We start from the raw sequence: 27,414 nt of genomic DNA, 5'->3' as shown, positions 1-27,414 counted from the left end.
ATGTTTACGAAGAAATAACATGCAAGTACAAATTTAATGTATTAACCGAGATTACCGGTTTCCTGCATATCAAATTTATGCAAACCATTGATGCACCATTCAGGTTTCACTTTAATGGGTTACTATTTTCTCATATCTAGTTTCATTTTAATTGGTGCAAATTGTGATAGTGTGCATACGATCCTCACACAGCGTTTTTACACGAAGACATCAACAATTTGGTAAGTTCTGATTAATTTGTAACCATTCGGCTGAGATAAAATCACAGTATTTACTTTTTTCTTTAAGTAAATCAACCTTATAAATATAGTTGATAGTTTGTGGGTTTTTTCAGATGACCACTAAACCACCGATTTATTTTCGGGTTAATGAATGTTAGCAAAGCACACAATGTATCAGTTGTTCAAAATATTTTGTGGTCTCTCTGGTACGTCCCTGAAACCTTTTGGGAAGGAAGTCTTCGAATAATAAATACTTTGGATTCAATGAAAACTTCCCGTGTAGTTTACTAAAAAAAATATCGACTATATATCACATATTCTGAATTATCCAGCTACAAAACTAATACAAATACTAAAATTCATTATAATAAAATTGTGTTAATAGTCGACATTGAAACTGGACAGCAACATTGTTCTCGTCAATTCAACTGTAAATGATATTTTATTGAATTGGTTTGCGTGTTTGTCTCCAGGTAACAAATATTTCCGATACTTTAAAAGTGTACAAATGGGAGCGTTTTACATTAAGTTGCGCCCTTGACATCAGGTTACATGTCAAACCTTCTGAAAGTTTCTACCAATTACTAGTGCACATCCTAAACATACTTTTAAAAGTAGTATAACAGGTGAAACAATTCGTCACATCAGAAATAATAGCAACCAAACTGATATAATTACATTAAATTTATGTCTCATTACAATACGCGTCATTTCGAAATTATTCATAGGGTTGTAAAAGCGTTGATCGTGTTCACATTCTTAAAAAACAAAATGTGTTTCGGTCAACGCTTTTACACCCCAAAAACATTATAAAAGAATCAAGAAATTCTTGAATAGTACAGTAGGCTCTAAAATCAAGATGGATAAAATAGAAATGCACTGGTCTTATATAATCGAGACACTGAAAATGGGTGTAGTACAGGTGAAAAGTATGGTTAAGATGGGGTTGAAGTAATTTCCAGTAATTGTTGTCTTATTCCGAATGGTCGAGTAAAAGGTGTCTTCCCAAATGTCCCACTGTTAAAATTTACAGATAAAAAAGCAAAGAAATTATGTGGGACAATCGGGACGATGTATATTGCCAATGGACAATTGGAAAGTATAAATGTTGGACAATCAGGAACAGTTGTTTTGATAGGAACATAGTTGTGTAAGTGTATGACAGATAATTGCACGTAATTAATCAATGCCTTATTCAATTTAGAAATAAGCATTGCACAAGTTATGTCTTCTTTGACTGTCCTTGACGTTAAAACACTAAATCACTGGGATGTGTTTTAGTTGATTTTAGTCTCTGATGCATGATTTTTTTATTATTAATTGTTTATGGCTTTTAACTAGCTTTCAGTAACTGCGAGTACTCTCAAATCGTACTTTCGTGTTAATTTAACCAGTTGATACTATTTGTAATGCATTTTTTTTATTTAATGTTTACTTAATAGTGTTATATCTCGTTGAATATTTTTAATATACCACCTTTGATAAGTGTTCGGTATGACTATAAAGTTTCACTTCTGTTCTCGTACTATGAACAACAAAATTATTTATTTTGTAATAAAATATATTTCCATACTCCATGTATACAATACAACAAAATTATTTTTATTTACCTGTGTACGTTATTTCATTTGGCGGCATTTTGTCCAAGGTTATGGTTGTCTTCCTGATATTGTTTTACATCTAACTCCCTTGTTTTATTAATTTTGTATTTACATTGTGTCATAGATCAAATTTATTCGTTCAGTATATGTTCACTTATTTTTGTTAATATGTCTTTTGATTGAGTTAAACCATTTCAATTGCTATTTTATAGTGTGTCTTTCTAAAACGTTTAAACCCGCTGCATTTGTTTGCATCTGTCCTAAGTCAGGAACCTGATGTTCAGTGGTTGTCGTTTGTTGATGTGGTTCATAAGTGTTTCTCGTTTCTCGTTTTTTATATAGATTAGACCGTTGGCTTTCCTGTTTGAATGGTTTTACACTAGTCATTTTGGGGGCCCTTTATAGCATGATGTTCGATGTTGAAGGCCGTACTTTGACCTATAATGGTTTACTTTTACAAATTGTGACTTGGATGGAGAGTTGTCTCATTGGCACTCATACCACTTCTTCTTATATCTATAAACAAGTTGGTATTTACATATTTTATCTTATTTGTGACATTTTGTTAAACTACTTTTAAAATAAGAAACAATATATATATATAATACAAAAAAATAGATGAGAACAATTTCACATGTTACAGCATTTTGGTCACTCGTTCTCGTTCGGTCTAACCATTATGCGCTGATAATGAATGTATTCATAAAATGAAAAAGAAATAAACATTACACTCTTCCTACTAAAGTTAATCTAAAAAAACGAAATCATAATATTTTCTCCACTAAACGCTTTTACTATTACTTTCTCAAACTACGATTCTTTAGAGAATATAATTATTCATGCATTCATTAAAATAATAATGAAATATCAAAACTCATTTGTAAGAAAAATAAATTGTTTGTCTTTTAAGACACCTTGTGAACTTTTCCCTGCCATCTATTCATATGCATATTCAGTATGGCAACTTAGTAAAATATCAATTCCATTCGTTTGAGGCCTCGCCTTTTTATTATTTAGATTATGTAAATTCTAATCAGTCTTCTTTTTTTAAGTAAACAAAATAGCTTATGATTATGTTTATTCTCATGTGTAAACAGTTTAATTTACAAAATAAAAAAGCTGTGGTATGATTGTCAAGAGACAATTTTCTACCAGAGACCAAATAACTTAAAAGTGAACAACTATAGATTTTTATACGGCCTTCAATAATTAGAAAATCCCATACCTCAAAGCAAGCTGTCAAAGGCAATGAAATGAAGAATGTAAATTAATTCGAACGAACAAATTAACGACCGGAGCCTCTTTCTGTGCTTACTTATATGACAAGCTAAACAATTTCTCACATTAACGTTTTATACAAATAAGTCCACTGAAACAATTTCACTTAGTTATCATGTATCTGATACAGAGGTGCTATATATATATTATAATAGTAAATTCTTAGCAATTTTAAAAGATTGTTTTCCTTACTTTAGAATTTCTTGTGCTTTCAATCTGTTTTACAACAGTATGTGGCTCAAAATATCATGCAAATTTCTAACAGGGAAAGACAACATACTATAAATGACAATACAACACTAGAGAACTGTGTATGAAATGGAAGGAAAAAAAAACACATGTAACTGATATCCCTGTATATGGCACACTTTTCTGTCATAGCGTCATTTAGTAGGCTCAAGATTAAAGTATTGAAAAACCAATTATGTAAACATTGGTTAGCATCATTAAATCCTAAAATGTTTGAGATAAACGTTTTGCCTTGGTGAATTGCAGGTTTAGTATGAACATGATAACGTTATTTAAGAATTGAATGCTTCCTTTTATAATTTTATTGGGGTGTAAAAGCGTTGACCGAAGCACATATTAAAGATATGAGCACGATCAACTCTTTTAAAACCCTATTAAATTATAAAAAGGAGCATTCAATTCTTATAATTGCATTTGTATGCTACAACCATGAAATTAAGTCTTAGATTTATATCAACATTTTTGTTTGTTTTTCAATGCACTATTTGAACTTTGTCACGGATGGCACGTGCAGTCAAAGCTGTTGTATTTTATACAGAAATGAAATTTGATATTAGTGTGCCCAAATTGTTGTCAGCAAATCAAATTACGGATTTCAATGAAACATATACATGTACATGTCATATAATTTTACGGAAATGAAATATGATATCATGATATTGGATTGTTGTCAGCTAATCAAAATAACGGATTATTATGAAACATACATGTAATGGAATTATTCATTTGTATTGTGTTTTATATTATTTGACAATAAGGATTGTTTGATACAGTAGAAATGTGGATATTTGCACATAATAAATATGTTGTCACACATGTTAATTTTAATAATTTCATTTTACTGAGGCGTTAAGCAGTTTCTCATAATTGAAATAACTTCATCGGCCGTTCTGTATGTACCACAGCTGTTTAATTCTGTAGCAAGGACATATACACTTATCATTGCTATTTAGTTCAATATTAAAAAGAGAGGGCATCGCTCGTTCAATTTTTTATCTATATAAAATCGACACATAAAATATCAATTTTTAATTATTGGCGAAGACCGTATTTTTACCGTACCTCTAAATTACTATTCTAGCTTTATCAACCACGTGTTGTTTTTGTTGCTGAATAATCGGTGTATATATACACCTTATCCACTTGTATTTATATATCTTGAGGTTGAAAAAAAGGAACAGTTCTTATCGATAAAATACCACACTGCATCTGAATTTGACCAGTAAGTAGAGCGGTTACAGAATGTGCAAGGTTTTTTGCTGTTTAAACCTAAGGGGCTTAGTGGTATTTGTGTTGGGAAATTAGAATTTAAGACATTATAACTACCAATAAGTAACTTATTTTATGTCAGTGAATAGAATAGGGCCTATCCAAGATTTCATCGTCAATCCACAATCCGAACAAGATTCCAGCAACCCAGGTTTACCTATAAAATATCCTTTTAGGTCCTTTATTTTATGGTCCGTGTAACACTAGTTAAAAGCCATAAACAATTCAAAATTTTAAAAAGTTTTCAAATTTTAATTTTTTTTTATTTTTGATCAAAGTTTTCAAATATCAACATTCCAAATTTTGAAAACTTTTGGAAATTTTTAAAATTTCACCAAATAATTAAAATTTTAAAATTCTAAAATTCGTTTTAAAATTAAAATAGTTTAGATATTTAATCAAACATATAAAATACTAAACTTAAAGTTCAGTTTTGATCATTTCGCTTTTTGAAAGTTTGATTTGTATATTCTTATCGCGTTTGGGGTACCTGTAAACTGCGAAACGGAATAAAAAATAAACGAAACAAGACAAAACGAAACGTAACGAATTCTAAATGACCATTTAATTAAAAACTAATGTAAAAAACAAAACAAGAGGCAGACGGATCTAAGCGGAGCACAATTGAATAAAAAAATTATATTTCTCAAAAGCGGAGGATTAATTTTAAAATAAATAACACTTTGATTATGATCAATCTTAAGGTGGAATAAAAAGAAGTAAAAGAATCTAATCATTTTTAATTGTAATTATTTTTCCGTTTGATACTGATTAATTCCTGCATGTGTTAATTTTTTTACTAGTAAGTTATATTACCACTTCATGTTTCATGTTGATAAACTATCTTTAAGTTAATATTATGTTTCATAGTTTATGTATATAAAATGTAAATATTGTTTCTTTCAAATCAATCTCACAACCTTTCAGTCTGAGTGCTGATGAAAATAGAAAGAAGAAAAGAAAAAAGAAAAACGTAGAAAACATAATTTGAAATTGAAAATTACGTTTATGGTTTTTGTTTTATGGATAAACCTATCATTGTAGATATCGTTTATAACTTCGAAATTTTATATTATCAAATCAAAATTCAGTTTTACTAGTGTATTATCAATATTTCATATTTGCATTTATAAATTTGATATCTATTAAAGTATGCTTATGCAATAATTAATTTTAGAAATTAGAAATGTTTTATTCTGAATAAATGCAGGTCATTATGCACAAGCTGTTATCAAAGCACACAATGCTATGCCTGGGTCGTTTAAATTATTATTAATAAAAAAAATAAATAATAAGTTAATTTATTAAAGTGTCGCATATTTATTGTCATAAAACATCTATAACATTTTCAATATTTACACAAAAAACAATCAATCTTCAGCCATAACAATCTGACGTATGAGACACTAACAGTATAAAACTTCATCCAATAATTATCAAAGTTAAAACAACTAATCATTGCTCATTTAAAGTGTTCCTTATATCTGTAATCTTGTTAAAAAATTAGATAAATATGAATATAAAAAAAATTCTTGACTATGGTGAGACGTATAAAAAGCTTTATAAAATTATCGTCTGTAATTAAAAAATCTCTACTGATAAAAATATTGCGTTTAGGGACAGTTATAAATTCTAAATATAATATATATTCTATGAAAATAATTTTTTGCGAATAAAACACTTATGTAATATTTTACAAAAATAATGTTGGATATTTGAACAGTCCACGATTTTTATAAATTTAAACTAAATATTAAGGTTGTTAAAGTGATCAATATATTTAGAGTATTCGTAAAATAAATTATAACGTAAGTCACCATAAAGTTCAAACTCAAGAAGGAAATGGTTTTTATTTTCTACACAACCAAGGTTGCAAAAACACAGAGTGTTTCTCCTACCAAGATTGGCAGCCTGGAGTACCTGCCAATCTCATATGCCAAGGCCGGTAGTGCACCGGACCGAAACAGAGCCAAGGTACGTCGTTTATGCTTGGCCATATTTTGGCGAACATACGGTTCAGTTTTTACATTATATTTAAACAGTCTGTATGTGTGTAACTTACTTCCATTTTGTATTTTGCGCCGATCATTAAATGTTCTCTGTGCCTTTCTGTATTGTCGAGTTCTACCAACTTTTCAATAACAGTTCCCATAACAGATTTTGTGGTAAACGACAAGTCGTATACAATATCTCTAATGTTTAAACTATTCACAGTTTTGTCAACTTCAAAAGCCCAACCTGTTTTTCTCCTAGATGTCCATTTTTATAATTTATAAGATATTCTATTTTGTTCGTTGCGAAGAAGTCTACACAATAGCCTACTGTATTAATGTATTCGTTGCTTTGTATGACAAGATGTCCATCCCATATTACCACGAGTAGCTACATTCGAGGTCAGTTTTCCAAAGGAAAGAAAATATTTACAGGCTCTGTTTTATACGACTGAAATGACACTAAACGATTTAGTGACCAAAATGCCACTACCGTATAGTAATGTCTGTCGTTGCTATATAAAGTTTAGTGTACACTTTATGAGTCATTCTTCCTGCTTATACCACTACCCAAAGCACGGCTAGCTGCCTTTATCTATTTCTTTTGCGTTTTTCGTAAATGTTTAGTGTTTATCCATCAAAACACCAAGGTATCTTTATGAATCACAATAATCGAGATTATTCTCCATGCATTTAAAGTTAAATTTAGAACGATCGAAAGACTGCGGTCAAAAATGAACGACTTAAGTTTCAATGTACATTAATTGACAGATTCCATGTTGAACACCAGTCTGACACAATATCAAGAATGCGTTGAGGTCTATTTTTATCGGGTGCAAATAAAGTCTGTCGTCAGCATACAGGAGTATACTGAAAGACAAAAATCGTCGAGCTGTATTCCATACTCAAGGAAATTGATACATTTTGATAGGATATTCATATACCCGAAAAATAAAGTCGGAGATAGGATACAGCCCTCTTTCACTCAGGTTTCTGCGTTGAACCACGGGATAAGGTCATTATTATCACGAATAGTACATTTAACTTCATTATACAAAGACTCAATAGCTGCTAATTATTTTCCACGCACACCAACTCTCTGAAGTTTATACCATAATAAGTTATGTTGTACAGTGTCGAAAGCTTTGCGCATCACAAAACACACTAATAATAATTTTCTGGAAATTTTACGGTCATTTAAGTCTGAATTTAGAGAATGTATATGTAGCTAGCAACATCGACCTCTTCTGATCCCATTTTGCTCGTCACATAAAACGTTATTATTTTCTAGCAAGGTACTTAAACGATGATTGAGAAAATTGCATTAATTTTGTAAGGCACTGAAATTAAAGTACCCCCTGTAATTCAATGGTTGTCTTTCATCATCTGTTCTTTGTTAAAAAAAATGGGTAAATTATTCAACTAGTCCACTGAGTTCAAACTCTACATATGTTGAAACATCCACGTATGATTAGGGATAAAAGATTAAGCGTGGTGTCATTTTTTTAAAAATTCAGCTGGGATATCGTCTATTCTTGCAGCTTTCCGCAATTTTTCACGTAACACCGCCTGTGACACTTCTTCTCTGAAGATAGGTTCATTTAACGGTAAACATATACTTCAGTATTAAATCTTGATTCATCGAGGTCAGTGTCACTATCACCATTATGATGGAATAATGTCTAAAAACCACTTTTGCATTTGTTTAATACAACATTTTTGTATGTTGTTTCGTCCACTATAGCTAAATGTATACAATGTTTTCTGTTACTAGCAATGCCTAAATTTCCTATAGACGCCCAAAAGTCACGCTGATTAGTCTCACTGAGTTTGTCTTCAAGTTTCTGTTGCTCCTGACGTTGAAATTGTCTGTAATTTATATTTTCTGTTTATGCGATCAAAACTTTCCTTTCTATACAATATTCTTCTTTGTGTTTAAGTTTTGTATAATTCGGACCGGTAAAACGTAACCATTTGATTCTCAGATTCGCATACGCTCATCCACTGGGTTGACAGATTTTTGTTCTAATACGGTTTGTGACGTATTTTCCTACGTTTATCACGACCAGAAGAATTGCTAGAAGTGGTAATTTTTTTATCCATTTCACAGTTAACTAAATCCTAATAGTCATCGTATGCATTTTGCACATCATTTAATATTTCTATATAATTTTCAATTTTCTGAATTGTTTAAATTGATTTCACCTGAATTTCCTCATTCAATAAAAAAATCATTAGGAACCGATGCCAAATTATACTTATAAAAGTATTACTAATCGGTGCATGCTGTGAATTCAAACTTAATCGAAAGATGATTTAAAATCGCATTATAGCAATAAGTGATCCGGTAAACTATCAGGAATATATGTACTACCATTTGAGTGAGATTTTCGATATTGATACTATTTAGAAATCATTGATAAATTCCATATCATCATACAGTCAGGGTTCTAATTCGTCAAAATTATCTCCCCATTACGCCAGTTAATTTTCACAATCGTAAAAATGGAAGCCATTGTAGGAATGACGCGCTGCCAATTTAGCTCTTGAAAACCGATCAATTTATCCACTTAGCACCATTACGATCCTTGTATGCCAGTTGTATTTTAAAAGACACATGTATCTACTAGTTACTGAGCATCATTTAATGTACTTTTCTGCATTCAGTCAACTTAAAACTATTGTCTGATCGGTTGTCAGGTGGAATTTTCTAAAGTTCAAAAACATTAAAAAAAATTCTAATTCAACATTTCGTTGTAGGGCAGACTAAAGATTTTCAGAGGTTGAAGACTAATAACCCTAGATAACACACACAAAAAATGAAGTTTTTTAGAAGTTATGCATTTAAAGATCCAGTTGTAAAGTATGTCGTCAAGTACTTTTAGTACAAATTTGTTATTCGAATACACCTACTCTGTTGTTGTGACTCATTAGAAAGGTATTTTACTTGACCCATTTATTTAATTTTTTGTACTGCGAATTTTTAATGTTATTAAATCAACCTGTAGCCTAAATATATAAGAATAATAGAATCTGAAGCGAGTTGATGTATCAAATATCTTTGCTTTTTACGTTTTCAAGACAGAAAAGTCAACTCAAACACGCCCGAACATAAAAAGGTGCACTTGACTTTCTTTTTTCGTTGCAATTATTGCCTATTTTTGTGATTTTTTCCAAATAAAACTGTCGCCGGGGGCAGAGATGCAAATTAATGCTTTAGAAGGATCAATCTATTATCCTTCTGTGGATTTTTTTCGGCGGAATTTATGCTTATGCACAAAAAAGACCCAGTTGGATTTGAACCTGCCACAATCGACTGTTTTATGAAAATTTGTCTATAATTTAAAAGTTTACAAATATCTCGAAGCTCCATACTACAGTTTAAGTAAACACACGTATATAAGATGCATAAAATCCTAAATTATGCACCTTTATGAAACTTTTAAAGCCCATAGAAACAGATGTAAACAATTCAAATATATCAATTTTGCATTTTTACCTTCTCTAACAAAGAGTTCCATTTCTTTTGTTTAATTTCAACTGGGTTTTCGCCTGCATAAGGAACATATAATTTATGTAATCTACTACTGATTTACCGTTGGTCGACATCCATCTAAATTCGTTATCCCTAAACCGACCATTTAGCATTAAAAAAAATCACGAAAACATCTCAATGATGATTTTCTACACCATCTATATATTTCGTGGTTTCACTAACGACGCCCTCTATGATATCAGAATTAGAACCTACACGTGCATCCATGTCACAGCATATAACATGTTTTCCTTATGTTGATAGAATACATTTGGTTTAAAATAGTTTGAAAATAAACATCGACATCCACTGGCCTACATGTTTCAACAGGGAGTAAATGCAACAACAAAAAAACATTTTTTTGAAAACTTATCTGAAAATTCAAACTACATTATTCCCTCCGTAGTATCATCCATACTACCAATATTTAAAGAATTCAACTATTCTTCTTTCACGAAAGCATCAACCCCTGCTGAACCACGCGTGGCTTTTCTATGTTACAGTATATATTTTCTGTTACTACCATAAAATCTAAAGCATTAGCACATACAAACTTATCTACACGTAAAAAGGTTTCACATATACATAAAATATCCCAATTCGAATAATTCAGTAATTTTTCGCGGAATATTGAGTTGTCATTCGTTTTGATGAACCATCCCTTACAGTTCCATATTCCAAGCTGCAGTATATCATATGCTTCTTTTTGGTAACAGACGATTTCCTACGAACTTGTAGTTCTTTTCATTGCCTATTTCCTTAAAACAGTCCGAACGGTACTTTGAAAGTTCTCGTTTCTGCCGACATGTCGTTCTCAATGTAGACATTATCATAAAGTGTTTTCAGTTTCGCTTTGCTCCTCCTTATCTCCCTTTTACTATCGTGTAAAATAAGGAGATGAGGTATGATTGCCAATGAAACAACTATCCGCCAAAGTTCAAATAAAGTGGATGTAAGCAATTAAAAGCAACTGTACTGCCTTCAACAATGAGAAAAACCCATACCGTATAGTCGGCTGTTAGCAATTATAGACAGCCGTACGGCCTTCAACAATGAGAAAACCCCATACCGTATAGTCGTCTCCCTTTTTGCTTTTATGTATTTGTTTTATCATGTTTATCTCGGGTACGTTTCTGAAACTTTTCGGGAAAGAATTCACCTGTATGAAAATAAAAACTTTCGATTCAATTAACACTTATTCAAGTGCAATTTGCTGACTGTTTAAAAATCAATTTTAATTTGCTGACTGCTTGAAAATCAAGTTTAATGTAAAGGATTGACTAAATATCAAGAAATTCAATGCTAAATTGTTTGCCTGCAAAACTATATACAGTGAAAAAAAGTACATTTTAATTTTTTAAAAAGTCGTCGTGGAGACTCCATATTTTCATCGAATGAGGTTGCGTATTCATGCATCCTGAATAGCCGAACAGACGCACCTCTTTGGCATGGGTTTTACCAATGGATGGGAGAGGTCCTGAGATCACCTTTGTGTTATACCCAGCTTACCTTGTTGGCAATATTAACTTGAAAGAAGTTCGAAAATATATTCCCAATGTTAGTTTACCATCATTAATATAACCGTTTCAGAAAGAGAAAAAACAACGCACGTAAACGCATGTATCATTTTGATACAGGCCAGTCATGTGCATCACAACCTGCTTTACATCCAACCTCTTCCTGCGTCCTTAGCTCGGATAGAGCCGTGGGTTTAAACACCCACAAAATGTTCCCTGAAATGATGTTTCTGAACAAAAATGGTTTTAATTAGCCTATATTTTAGTTAAGGATGTTCACTACTCTTGTTTTTGAATTTTTGCCAGATATTCGGAATACTCTGGTTTTATCCATCTATTGCAAATAAAAAAATTTGCCCGCTAACCCCTATTTTTCTTTTCATAATTTCATTGCATATAGTTTAAAAAGCCATATTTGAAAATCTTTTAAAATCCTTGGTATTTTTTCATAGTTTTAGAAAGAAAAAAGGTGCCAATGTTAAATGTACGAAAAATCTAGAGAGAATCATTTTCCGCCAAATTTTCAATGGCTTATATCTTGAAAACAAGCTCACGAACCCTTCATTTTTTTCTGCTTTTTCAGTTCCTTTATTTATAAACTATTGATTTATAACAGTCTTTGAAAAAACTTGTTATTTTGAAACAGCGTAGCGAACATCCTTAAAAATTGAAAGTACGTTTACCTTAAATAATAGACACATGGCACCTGAAATTGGATAACAAATCAATATCAAACAAAATATAACTGGATCGACTTTGTTATACATTGTAATTAAGCTTGCAATAACAATGTTATCATTAAATGCGTAAATACGGCAACATATTTAATCGTCGTGATCAAGGAAAACATCATAATTATGTGAGATATTTATACCCGAAATAAAAGGATTTGTTGTTCTTGTTGTTTAGATTAACAAATTTCTAAAGTATACAAGTATTGTGTGTTCAAAAAATTAGTGATACATATATATGTATATATATATATAAACAAGTCTAAATTGAAAACAATGTTCAAACCTATGATTGCGTTGGAAAAAAACAGCAATTTTTATACGTGTGCATGTAAAACAAGTTTCTTGGTAGAGGGGTCTAAATACAGCACACACAACATTTTCCAAGACCAAAATAGTGGAAAAGTATATTTTAACAAAACGCATTTGACTAACAGGTCGAACAACGGATGTTCTTAAACCCTGCTGACTGCCATTGGCGATTGCCAAATAAATTGATCACCAGTACAAAATGGATCTTAATATATACCAAACAGAAAACAATAAACTTGTGGAAAAGATGGTATACCACAAATATGAGGTGCAAAACTTTGAACACCATATCCGGATTTCGACAATTAATGTCTCTTCAGTGATGTAAGGGATCGAAACGGTATTTGGAAGTCATATAATTTACCTCAATTTAGGATAATATATATATGGTGTACAAATTTTTGCACCTCATGTTTGCGGTATACCATTTTTCCGCAAGTTTATTGTTTTCTGTTTGGTAATAAATTAATAATAAGATCTATTTTGTTACATTTTGTGATCCGTTTATTTGGCAATCGCCAATGGCAGTCAGCAGGGTTTCAGAATATCAGTTGTTCGACCTGCTTGTCAAATGCGTTCTGTTAAAATATACTTTTTCACTCATTTGGTCTTTTGGAAAATGTTGTTTGTGCTGTATTTAGACCTCTCTAACAAGAAATTTGTTTTGCATGCACACGTATAAAAATTGCTGTTTTTAGCCAACGCAATCATAGGTTTGAACGTTGTTTTCAATTTAGACTTGTTTATATATATCATATATATTCTTTTTTATTTCAAAGTATATATGATAAGTATGCTACCAAAATTTCTAGCAAGAAGCCTAATTCGAAGCACATCACGATTTACTCGCAGAAGGGTTTGCGATGACACATTTGTAAATATATGTAGTAAAATAGATGAAAGCATACTATATTTATAAAACAAAAATGGACAAATTGAATGTAATCATTTTCTTTTCTTCAAATATGTGAAATAGCCAATAACAATCCAAAAATAAATGGGAAAACTCGCTATTATTTCAAAAATATCCACAATGACATACAAATAAGAAAAAAGGAAAAACTTAAGAATAGGGACAACAAAGAGAATACCGGGATTCGAGCCTAAACCGACAAGTCTCTACCTTTAACTTGACACTTTAACTCATTGATCTTAACCATGTTAACCTCGCGGCTCCCAACTTATACTATACTATACATAAAGGTACAAGCCCTGTGTGTCTGTTGTACCGATGTGTATCATATGTTCAGTTGTATAGTACATGTAGTAGTCGAGAGGTTTCGTCGATGTGTTGATGTCAGTCACACATAACAGATTTCAAGGAGGGGGTTCTTTTATTTATTTATTTTTCTTCTTTCTTTTATGATCACTCAGACTGAAGGGTTTGGAGATTAATTTTAACACAATCATCAAAATATGACCTAAGTTATAAGTAAAACTAGGAAATTATTGGTATAACATATTAATGATTAAGAGTTGTTATAGAGTGTTGAACATATGTGCAAAGAAAGAAGCTAGGTTTGAGCTTATAATTATTACCAGATTTCCAGAGAGTTAACAATAGCTTTTTTTAAACCAAATAATTAGAAAAAATGTATTTAAAATAATATTAGGATGAGGGCCTCAACCTTCCTTCTCATGTTGGTAGAAGAGGTATATGTGGCCAAATAATGTCATCATTGTGCTCCGAACAATAAAAGTATTTTATTGAAAAAATATAATATATACACACACACTATAATAAATAAGTATCATACTTTACTAAATTAAATTATTTTTATCTAAGTATATATCTCTATATCTATGAAATGCAGTGTTTAGAGGATGAACTAAACCTCCGGAATTGATAATAAAACTCATTTGATAAACTGAATAAACATATGCATATATTGATGGGAATAGTTCCCATGGTATCTTAAATAACAGACAGTTTAATTCATTTAAAACAAAATTTTCATCATTTATTTCTATTCTAATGATTTTTTAGATTATCTTTAGTAGGAAGAGCATTTTGTACAACTCTATAAATAAAATCTTGCTGGTAATTGCTTTTGATATTGCTAATATTACGCCATATATCTGTGAAATCGACATAGCTGTACTTTATTTCGATTTTATGTTTATGATTATCTATTTCAAGAATTTTCTTATAAATATTTTTTGGGCTGTAACTTTGTAAGTCAATTTTATTCATATAATTCATTAAGAGAGCTTTTAATTTTGTGTAAACTCTTGGTAAGATCATCGATTGTTGGTAATTATTATTTCCTAGTTCTGAATTAATTTCCCTTAATGTATAACCTACATAATATATCATAAAACTTGTCCAAACAGATTTATTTCCTTGTAAGAAAATTGTTATTCTTTGAAGAAGCATGGCATCTATTTAAAGACTTATATTTGGTATCTGTTGTCCAGCCCTATTATACATTTGTGATAAAGACTTTCTATTTATATATTCTGAATTACACCTTCCCCCCAAAAAAGTATAAATATATCTATGTATTTGTGTGAGATATTCAGGTAAACGGGACACCACTCTAGCAACAAATCAGATTTTACTAATGATATAAGTATTTATAACAATAAGTTTATGTATAAAATTTAGCTATCTATTTTCCCATTTATTTACTGTATTTTTTATACTATGGACAATTGTTAGTCAACTTTTACTTTTACTTTCCTTACCAAACCAAATTCCTAGCGTTTTAACGCTCTCTTTAAACAAGTGTCTTCTTCTGGAGCATTACAAATATTTAGTATTTCCGTTTTATTTTTATTTATTTTTGCTCCTGATGCTTTAACATTTTTTTCGAATTCGTTCATAAACAAGTACTAATCCTTAATATCTGTTGTAATTATTGTACAGTCATCAGCATGTTGAAAACGTTTTATGGGATCTTTTAAATTTGGAATGTTGATGCCTTTTATGTTTTTATTTGTTCTTATTGAACTTGCCAATGTTTCAATAGCTAGAGCATATAAATTCATGGAGAGCGGACAGCCTTGTCTAACTGATCTTGTAATTAAAATTTCTTCTGTTACATGTAGCAAACCATTTACTTGAATCTGACTTTTAATATCTTTATATAGTATCTTAATCCATCTATTAAATTCAACTGGAAGGTTCATTTTCTTTAAAACTTTAATAAGGAATCCATGTTTAATCAAATGCTTTTTCTTGATCAAAATTTATTAAGAACCCTTTTATATCGTTCAATCTCATATAGTCAAAAATGTCCGAAATCGAAAACAATTTTATCAAAAATATGTTTATCTTCACCCGCTCCTGTTTGTTTTATATCAACCAATTTATTTATTACTTTAGATAACCTTTTAGCTAGAGTTTTAGTGATTAATTTATAATCAAAGCATAATAAGCTTATAGGTCTCCCATTGTTTTATGTCTTTTTTATCCCCTTTATTTTTATAATTTAACGTGATTATACCCATTTTCATTGTTTCGGTTGATTCCCCTTTTAAATAGATATTATTTACAATTTCGACAACTTCATCTCCAATTATGTTCCAAAATTGTAGATAAAATTCTTTGCATAGGCCATCTATACCTAGAGATTTATTGTTTTCGAAATCTTTGATATTATTTAGACATTCTTCTTTGCTTATAAATTGGTTTAAAACTGACCATCTTCCTCATTTAATTTATTTAATTCAATTTTCCCTAGATATTCACCAACCTCTTGATCATTAAAGCCATCAGAAGTATATAGTTCTGAATAGAAATCCAGTATTATTTGTATTATTGAATTTTTGTCGTCAGTGGGTTTATTGTTTTTATCAAATAGTGATTTTATTTCCTTCTTTGTTCCTCTATTTTCTTCTGCTATTTTAAAGATTTCAATATTTTCAATATCTTCTTTATAAAACCACTCACGTGATCTGATTAATGTTCCCATTTTCTCTTTTGTTTCAATTGCTACTATTTCGTCCTTAATTGTATTTATTATAGTGCAATTTTGAGAGGGTTTTGCTTCTTTAACTATTAGTGAGTCATATAACTTATTCAGCTTAGATTTACTAGTTTTTGTTTGGACTCTTGAGAAATTAATTGTTGTTTCTTTATGTTTTTTTAAGATATCCCATCCTTTAAGATGGTCATAATTCAGTTTATCTTCTTTCCATTTTTTGATAATATTTGATATTAATATGGTATAGTTTTCGTTTTCAAGTATCCACGACCCCATTTTTGCCGGTTATATTGTATGTTAATCTGAACAATTTTATGATCTGACTTTTTATACGGAATATGTTTAATATCTTTACAGAGTACGTAGAAATTATGATGATAATAACATTGCAGGTGATCTCATGCCACGTGCACGACTCGAGTGTGGGAGGTCGTGAATTTGTTCTCCTACTTGGTCAAATCAAAGACTTTGAAATTGGTTTTTTGCTGCTTCTCCGCTAAGCAAGTTGCATATAAGAGTAAGAGCAAAGACTGATTGGCCTGGAGTCGGAATAATGTGCCCGGGTAGGGTGACATGTCATCTTGCATCCTTGTGAACTATCACGTTTAAAATCCGGCTCAGCGTGTCGGTATAGTATAAAGCAGGGTTCATAGACATGTTCCTGTCCTTCATATGCATTAATTTGGAGTTGTTGTCCTTGGAAAGATTAACTATGTTTATCAGCGGCAATGGAACTCTACTTTGTTTTATTTAAACTAGGTATTTCACAGCAAGCTTGTTGTCAAGTTTTGTTCCAATTGGCCCTACAGTTTCAGAGGATATCATTTTTGTAAAGTTAACGGGCGACGGACGCAAGTGATGACAATAGCTCACAAAGTTCTTTGGATCACGTGATATACAAACTGCAATTAAAAATGATAAATACTCTTAACATATATTCAACTGAATTTAATCGGCACGCATTTTGAAGTTGATAATTACTTAAGAGAAAAAGACGATATTTCAATGATAGTATATGATAAATGAAAACAAATTGAAATGCCATAATTATGATAAAACAATGACGCTTAGTATCGTTAACAGAAAAAAATATGCGAATGTAATCACTTAGTCGACCATATGGAATATAATCTAATAATCATATAATTCACAACATCCGACTTAGGAGTATTATAAATTGTTTATAAGAAAAAAAAATATTAGTAAATGACCGCTTTATGATATTTCAGGAACAATGAGTACACTCTTCCTGATTTGCCTGTTCGGTCTGTTTGGTGCAGTGATTGGTTTTCCTTGTCTTACCGACGATTCTAAGAAAAAATTTGATAAAACAAGGAATGCATTAAAGAATCTAGAAAGTTATCTGTCGAAAACTGTCAGCACACTTCAAGGACAAATCAACACAATAAACGGCAAAGTTAAAGCACTTGATAAAGGTCTTATTACGATGGAAGGTGATTTCAAAAGTGAGTTTTACGTCTAAAAGTGTCGACTTTGCTCTCGTGTATTCCTTAAATTTTTAAAGAAGAAAAATTCGTGAGAAATTAATAAATTGACAAAATCAATTTATATCAGTTTTACATAATATATCAAAAGTTATCCAAGCATAATGGACGTGGGCATCCATGGGTAAACAATGCTGGCAGTAAAAATAACTAAAAGATCATTTACTGGTTTGGAAAGGAAAATGATTTAATGATTTCAAGGTTGCTAAATATTCATTAATTCAGATATATGAATCAGGAATATTTTTGTTATTTTATTATTTATGTATATAGTAGTGGAATTCTTTTTCTTACTTGTAATGTTTGCGACTAAATTTTGTACAGTAATATACGGTTATTAGATTGTGATGTCGACGATTATTTCTTGATTTTTTTTTTTACGAAACGTGCGTCTGGCGTACACAATTATACGCCTGGTATCTTTGATGACGTTTTTTTTGTAAATCACTGTGTCGATGCCACTGCTGGTGGAGGTTTCCTCTCCGACGGTTTCACCAACCCAATAGTCAGCACTTCTGTATTGACATGAATTATCATTGATATTGTCATATTTATAAATTAACTGTTAAAAAAAATTTGAATTGCTCGAAATACTAAGGATTTTCTATCCCAGGAATATATTACCTAGTAAGTTGAATAAGGCAAAAAAAAATCGGAATTTTCGGTTCTTAATGCTCTTCAACTTCGTATATTATTTGACCTTTTAATTTGTTTGATTCGTGCGTCACTGTAGAGTCTTTTGTAGACGAAACGCACGTAAGGCGTACAAAATCATAAGCATGGTATCTTCGATGAGGTTTTTTTTTAGAGTAAATAATATCTCAGTTTTATTGTTCAATATTTTATCTCAATAATTCATGCTGCACTCCCTATATCCCCCCCCCCCCCCATTCGGTAGGTCACCTTCGGGGAAAAGGAGGACGGGATTGTAGTTACGACGATTAAAACATACCCGTCGTCATCTGTTAAACAGATATTCCATAACGGTCAACCAATTCGTGATGGCGTCCGTAAAATTTTCGAAGGGAAGATTTCAACTTCACTACTGGGAACTCTTGGTTTAATAGTTTCCTTGTGAGCAGCAACACTCTATCAAAAAATCATGATAGGCAACGCAAGCCCTGGAATTTCGTTTCAACTGGGAGATATATACTCTATTTGTTGGCGCTGCTAGAATGTTGCTGAATAATATGGAAAGTTCACAACTTGGAAGCTGAAATCATCTCTTTTGTCGTAAAGTTATGTTCTCAACCGACCCATATTTTCGAGATGTAAGTCAAAATATGAGGCTGACTTAACTGTACCTGTTTTATCCTTTATTTCAAGTTTGATGGGATAGATACATAATCGCCAAATTTTAGTGAGAAGACATCATCTATATAGCGGAAAAGGAAGTTAAATACAAGATACTTGTATCGGCGTCGGTCTTTCTTTTTTTTATGAAACAATGCAGGACCAACTCTTTCAATCTGTGTTTTAGTTTGGAATGGGGAATACTTTTGATTGATTGTTGGTTGCTTAACGTTCAGTGGCAAATATTTCATGCATGTTCAGGACGAGAACACATTAAGGTAAGACGTCCGGAAAAAAGGTCGGGGAAATTTAGACTGCCACTGGAAAATTTGGGTATCTTGGGAAGGGACAGTTGTTTTGCCTTGCAGCAGGCCACCTACAGACCCCTCAAAGAGTTATAACAAGGGTTCTTAACGTACAGAGATTGTGTCACTCTCTCTAAACAAGGCATCGGATTTAACGTCCAAATTCTGACCGGACATCGCTTCGTACTTTTACACCCCATACAGCCAAACGGACGCCCCACTTTTGCATGGGTTTTACTGCCGGTAGGAAAAAGACTTGTAGTCATCAACAAAAAAAAGTCAAATGTTTTAATACTATTGCAAGATGAAAGAGTCTTAGATTGTATGTACTCTTAACAGATCTTTCGGATGTTTTAAGTATCCACATCTGATTCACGACGCTATTTTATGCTACTTCTTGACCTGTGTAAAAACAAATATTGATTTGCATCATTTGTTTTGTTGATCCAGTACAGTTGTTAGGTTAAAGTAACTTAAGTTGATGAGTTTAATTTTTGTCGATTTGATCCTAATCGATGACATTCTACATCACTTCTGAATAGAACCGAATGCATCCGGAAAATTTTAGGTAGTCCTGTTAAATATGCTCACTCGGCACAAAATAAGAGAAGACCCAAAAGTAATTGAAAAATGTGCATTATTGCATCCGACCATTTTTCAAAACAGAAAAAGGGGACAATACTCTTTTGGAGGAAGCAAATGTACAGTAAGTTCAATCACACAATCACCTCATATGTATGGATGACGAATCGGGGAATGATATGTAGTCTCAGCAAATTTTACTGGTCCTATGTATTGTGACTTTATTTCAAGACCTTAGGATTGCACAACATGCACAAGCATTTTTTGTTGTCATGATAATGATGAAGGTAGAAACTAGCTACATTGTGACTATCAGACCATTTTAGAAGATTGCTACGATTAGGATGATAATTGAACTATTAATCTCAATTGTCAATAGTTCATATTTTTCACTGACATTGGTTTCTGAATTGACGCGTTTTGGAGAGGCAGCAAAGAAAAAGAAAAGCGCAAGATGTATCCGACTATAACTTTGTGAACTGTCAACCCAACTGTACAAAATGTAGGCTGTGTATTAAATATGGTACGAAAATTTTATACTTTAGTATGGACACTGATACAATGTTCGATCATTGTTTCGTTTCCTTTTTCAATGGACGTGCAAATGGGTGTTGAAGTGTCAATTTGAATGTTACACAAACATTTATATTTGTAAGATATCTTATCTCATCTCTGTAAATCGTGTATTGTATGTAAATCAAATACTTGAATTTGATTTTCAAATCTGTTCAAGACAATGATTTGCTATATATGTCATCTCCGTGTCGTTTAAAAAAAGGGGGACACAATTGTCAATTTGTCAGTATTGTCTCTTGTGCTGATTGTCTTTGTACCTATTGTCTCCACTAACTAGCGACATGTTTTCGCAGTATTAGATCTTTAGATGCCAGAATAGTCGTCTAATCTGTAATTGTACCGATTATGTCCTATTCCCGATTGTAATATTTCGACTGAAAGGGATTCGCATGGCTTTAAAGTTACATTCTTCTTACCTTTGACCACAACCTTCCAAATATTGCACCACTTTAGCACAATACGACATACCTTACTCGAAAGTCATTATATACATCGTCAAAATAAGACAAAAGTCAGTAATGAGGTAAGTCGGTTCATTATTTTTTTACTTAACCTTCTTACCAACCGTACAATTACATCTCACAACAATCTTTTAGCTCGGGGTATTTTTTTAAAATATTAATTGATGCTTTCATCTATTGTTTTGCACTTATTCTAAATGTAAACAGTTTTTATGGCCCCATTTCGCCCGTAAAGTAATTTATAAATAGCAGGAAGTCTTTTGTTGGTGATTAACAGTAACACAATTTTCGAAACCTATTTTTTTGCTAGTTTAGATAACTTGCATTTCATATTATTTATATAACATTACCATACATGAACGTTATAATATTTTAAAAAGGCCAATTTTTCTTGCAAATGGATGCGATGCTGTTACTTGCGTCGAAGGTGTCGACAGTTGTTAAATTTGTGGGTCTGTTATAGCTCTGTGTAAGCAGTTTACAATATCATGTCCTAAAATATGTATTCTAAGGGTTACACTTAATAGGAAATTTTACTTTTTGTATTTTACATTTCAGAACGACAATGGAGCAAGTACAACGGGCATTGTTATTTCTTGGTACAGATTTAGTTAACTGGGTTACAGCTGAGGTACGGAAATGCTATAAATATGTTGCATGCGTACTTTAATCCAAAAACAATTTACACGATTGCTCCACAACTTTTCGAGAGGTACTGTTGTTTTTGCTCAAGTTTAAATATCATTGTGCTCTTTTAATTTTAAAGCCTATGGTTTATTAGTTGTAGATATTTTACCTCTGAGTCAGTAGTTTCTGAGGTGTTCAGTCATTTCAAGTATGTCCAGGTAAAAACGTTCAACAAGTTAAAGATCAATATTTATCTATAACATGATAAAGTCAAGCATATTGTGAAGGTTATTGTTATGCAATCAGTATTTTAAATATGACATCACTAGGTTGTAAAATTTCCCTTTTCCCTTTTGCATCCTAGCTGTGTACAAAAAATAAGACCATACTTAGGGCAATCAAAGCAAAAAGTTAATGAAAACAAATAGCCAGATATACTAAGACAAAACAATAGTTCACAAAAAGAACACATACAAATGAAGATTGCGAAATACGAATCCCACCAGAAATAAAATGTGCGTGGGCGCATATGCTCCAGAAGGGCAACTTTGACTTTAAGACTGTAAATAATCTTTCAATAAATTTTCTTAGTAGCTATTTGAAAATATGTAAATTAGATTTCCAGCTTGCAGGCAAATTACAGTATATCTATTAAAAATGTATTCATACTTGACATTATTCCACTGTGATATAGTTTTACAAAAAAAAAAATCTGCCGTGTTTTGTAGACTGTTCTTTTCATCGTGTTTCTTCCCAGCCATGATGTTGTCACATCGACTGATGTTGTTCCTGTTCTTTTCATCGTGTTCCTTCCCAGCCATGATGTTGTCACATCGACTGATGTTGTTCCTGTTCTTTTCATCGTGTTTCTTCCCAGCCATGATGTTGTCACATCGACTGATGTTGTTCCTGTTCTTTTCATCGTGTTTCTTCCCACCCATGATGTTGTCACATCGACTGATGTTGTTCCTGACTTGGGTTCAATATGTGTTGGGGTTAAGCTAATGTTTATATTTTTTACACTTCAATCCTCTCCCTTTTGCTTGTTTTGTTATGTTTGTATGTGTTTTACGCCACTGCTACTTGCCTTAGCTATGTCATGGCGGACAGTTTTTTTTGTTGGTAATGGAAGCCGGAGTACTCGGAGAAAATCACCGACATTTGGCAAGAAAACTGGTAAAAATCTTTGTCATATTAAGATCAGAGTCGAAAGCACCTCGCCTCAAACGGATTTTGAACTAGAAACAAACTTGATAGGCTTGAAATAAACTGATGATCTATGTATACCACTTTTCTCACTTTTTAATCTTTACTACGTCTATAAAATATCCGTAGTGTCAAATCTATATGATTATTACTGATTTGTTTTTGCACAACGCAACTCTGAAATTTGGTTCTTTACAAGCGAATGCCGCGATAGTGGTAAAACGAGCCAGGTAAAGTAATGTTGTAAAATGCCCAGCCAAACAATTCAGCAAGTTCAAACTAGCCATTAAATTATTTTTATTTACACACTAAAGTTATATATTGATACAGAGGCGATGCAGAGAAATTGGAGGTTTCTTAGTGAAAATTGAGGATGCATCGGAAAATAAATGGATTCTAGATCATACTATAATTAAAAGTAAGTTTATTGAGACTACAACATTTATCTTTAACAAACATAACCTGTATCATGGCATTGCACAAGGTCATGTTTTTCTCTGACTGTTTATGAAGTATTTACACTAAATCCATTGTATGTTGTATGTGTAATGATTGATAATTTAGTCTTAGATGCATGATTTTTGTCGAGCCTGCGACTTTTGTCGCAAAGGCGAGACATAGCGATCCTACATTCCGTCGTCGGCGGCGTCCATAAATATTCACTATGTGGTTAAAGTTTTTGAAACTTTAATAATTTTCTTGAACTATTCTGGATTTCTACCAAACTTGGACAGAAGCTTGTTTATGATCGTAAAATAGTATCCAGAAGTAAATTTTGTAAAAAAAAGTCCTGTTTATCCGTATTGTACTTATAAATGGACTTAGTTTTTCTGCCAGTTAACATTACATTCACTCTGTGGTTAAAGTTTTTGATATTTTAATAACTTTCTTAAAATATCCTTAATTTCTACCAAACTTGGACAGAAGCTCGTTTATGATCAAAAGCTAGTATTTAGATGGAAATTTTGTAATAATTTATTTCCTGTTTTTCCGTATATTACTTATAAATGCACTTAGCTTTTCTTCCAGTTAACATTACATACAGTCTGCAGTTAAAGTTTTTAAAACATTTATTAGATTCATAAACCATCCTTGATTTTTACCAAAGTTGGACAGAAGCTTCTTACAACCAAAAGATAGAATCTAGCGGAAAATGTAAAATTTATTTTCTTTATCATTTGTTTATTCAATAAATTTATGTTTCAACTCTTTTATAAATCTATAGAAATGATTGCATACTGTATTCATTTTTTACAAGCATAACCTTTTTCATACATTTCAAACGTTTTATTTCATTAACTGTAAATCCATTATGTGCATTCCCCTATCACACTGAAGACATAGACAACAGCAAAAGTAGGCGAGATACTGGGTTTCGCGGAACCCTTACGAAATTTTGTATTAGTTGTTATTGGCTTTGAACTAGCTGTCAGTAACTGAACTTGCTCAGATCTGTACTTAGTGTCTTTTTGTTATTGGGATGTACAAGTACCCGGCCACGTCCACTCTGTGTTTTCGTTAGATGTATTTCTATTTGTATCCATCTGATGAGTTAAGCCTTTTTCAACTGATGTTTATAGTTCGTTCTTATGTTGTACCGTATCACCACTGTCCCAGGTTAGGGGAGGGTTGGGATCCCGATAACATTCTTAACCCCGCCAAATTCTGTATGTATGTGCCTGTCCCAAGTCAGGAGCCTGTAATTCAGTGGTTGTCGTTTGTTGATGTGTTACATATTTGTTTTTCGTTCATTTGTTGTACATAAATTAGGCCGTTAGTTTTCTCGTTTGAATTGTTTTACATTTGTCATTTCGGGGCCTTTTATAGCTGACTATTCGGTATGGGCTTTGCTTATTGTTGAAGGCCGTACAGGGACCTATAGTTGTTAATTTCTGTGTCATTTGGTCTCTTGTGAACAGTTGTTTCATTTGCAATCATACCACATCTTCTTTTTTATATATAACCATAGAAAAGGAAACTGTCAAAAATTAAACATTAGTTGTTCAACATATTGATAGACAGAGATGATTCATGTCCGGTTTATAATTTATCAAGTGAATTAAATATTCACTAGACATAATCTTCAGAAACAAATTACCACTTTAGATTTTGTTGATTGTTGCTTGCTTAACGTGTGGTAAATATTTTATCAAATTTCAGCAGAAATGAAAGTTTGATTTAAGTGTGATACTGAAAACATGGAATTAACTCTTGCATGTATAAAATGTAAATGAATAATTTCAATGTTATTCACTGCGTCATCGGGCAATTTACATGTAATTAAATAAATGAGTAAAAATTACAAATATATTTAGGTTTGAAGAATCTTTGAAGTAATTATAGGAAATTGACCTTGCATGTTTTGTCTCAGCCTGAATATGTATCTACATCCCTTTTTTATTGACCCAATATATAATGCAAAAATCCTCTTAAAACTTAATTTTTTTACTCTATGTTTGTTCTGCTCATATTTAAACCACCATGGTTATGTTTTTCTTCAAATGATTCAAACAGAAGTGAAACGAAATGACTATACAAAAATGCAATGCCCCATTAAGGTCTCTTATTAAACAATTACAACAAACAAAGTCGGAAAATTATCAGAAATTAAATACACCACTTATAACCGTCGTGCAATTTTATAGAAAACATATTTTCCCCATCAATATCTACAATCTTTTCAAATGAATAAATAAAAATCAACAAGAGATGATAGGTCATTTTTCAACAACCTTCACATCGATTTCGCCAATCAAAATTGAACCAGTCAGATCTCTTGTTTCATTTCATTTATTCGTTTGAGGAGGCTGCAGACATTGATGCGTAAAAGGGAATTCAATGGAAATAGATAGAAAAAAAGGAAAATTAGAAGTAGAATTGATGTGTAGGAAGACTAATTTTATGTAAATTACATGTAAATCAGGCAAAGGCATCAAAGTCAGTATTAGTATGCCGGAAAAACCTCCAGACAGATGAAGAGGCTGTGTCCCAGCAAGTGTCCGACTTCGACCATTAAGAATACATATGACGACCTCTTCTTATTTTCATATGAGTCGGAGTTCCTTCAGACACTTCTCAAAAACAAGAAGTTCAAAGAAGCCAGATCATTTAATTTCACATTCAGATAAATTGATGATGTTCTTTCCATTAGCAATCCAAACTTTTCTGATTGGGTTCCATTAATATCTCCTCCAGAACTAGAAATGAAAGAAAAAACAGACACAGCTTCCTTCGCCTCATTTTTAGACTTATACCTCGAATTTGACACAAACGGTCATCTCAGTACCAGAATCTATGACAAACGAGACGATTTAAATTTTGATATTATTAACTACCCCCACCTTAGTAGCAATATACCAACTTCACCTGCATATGGGATATACATTTCCCAACTCATTCGGTATCCAAGAGCTTGCAGCTGCTACTCATACTTTATAAAATGTCACCAGTGTCTGAACAGAAAGTTGATGAACCAGGGTTATGTAAAAGAACGTCTCGTATTAGAAATATTAAAAAAAAACTCTCGTCTCGCACCTGTGATGCTGTGAATTGAAACGATTAAAGATTTTTGAAAATAAAGTTTCATTGACGAATTAATCAAATATATTTGTAAGTGAGAAACACACAGTATGGCAATCCATTCTTAAAAAGGTACATAATTATTGAGGGTTACAACTTTTCTTTGAAATGACGTTAAAGACATTTTTACATGATTTCTTTTTTACATGTATATCCCTGTTTACAAACCTTCCTATGGCATATTGAAGACATTTAATATATACATTGCAACCTAACATCTTTTAAAAGATCAGTTGCAGTCGTTTGCATTCGCATTTATTTAAAATTAAAAACAAGTACCAAGTAATCAAAAATATAAATGTTTCATTTCAAGACGTTATACTTCATTTTATTATAGTAAACCCCTAATGATGAATGATCAAATATTGTTTTAATCAATGCAAGATTAATTGTTGTTTCCAAAGAAATAAGGAAAGTGGAAGATTATTTTATCTTTGTTCGGTGCATTTTAAGATAATTGGATGTGGATGGGTTTAACTGATGTTATGGAAGGTGATTTCAGATGGACGTATGATCAATCAGCACTATCGTTTAAAAACTTTCATGGTGGACATCCAAAAACTGGCGCAGATGGTTATAAGCGTAACTGTGTTTTTTTCCATCCTACGAATGGTATGTGGGCGGATTATTCTTGCCATCACAAAAAG

The 27,414-nt window shown here is 31.8% G+C and overlaps 1 long non-coding RNA gene across 1 annotated transcript; it reads left to right on the top strand.

Annotated features, from left to right (window-relative positions):
- Positions 1-169: 169 nt before the first annotated feature.
- Positions 170-27,277, top strand: LOC127702092 (uncharacterized). The gene is made up of 5 exons (XR_007982278.1): positions 170-221; positions 17,863-18,099; positions 21,914-21,986; positions 23,519-23,606; positions 27,221-27,277. It is a non-coding gene; the product is annotated as an uncharacterized LOC127702092 (long non-coding RNA).
- Positions 27,278-27,414: the final 137 nt, after the last annotated feature.

The sequence above is a fragment of the Mytilus californianus genome, unplaced genomic scaffold, assembly GCF_021869535.1.
Source record: "Mytilus californianus isolate M0D057914Y unplaced genomic scaffold, xbMytCali1.0.p SCAF_5, whole genome shotgun sequence".
NCBI lineage: Eukaryota > Metazoa > Mollusca > Bivalvia > Mytilida > Mytilidae > Mytilus > Mytilus californianus.
Note: the sequence above shows the minus strand (reverse complement) of the source record. Positions and strands in the feature narration are given on the sequence as shown.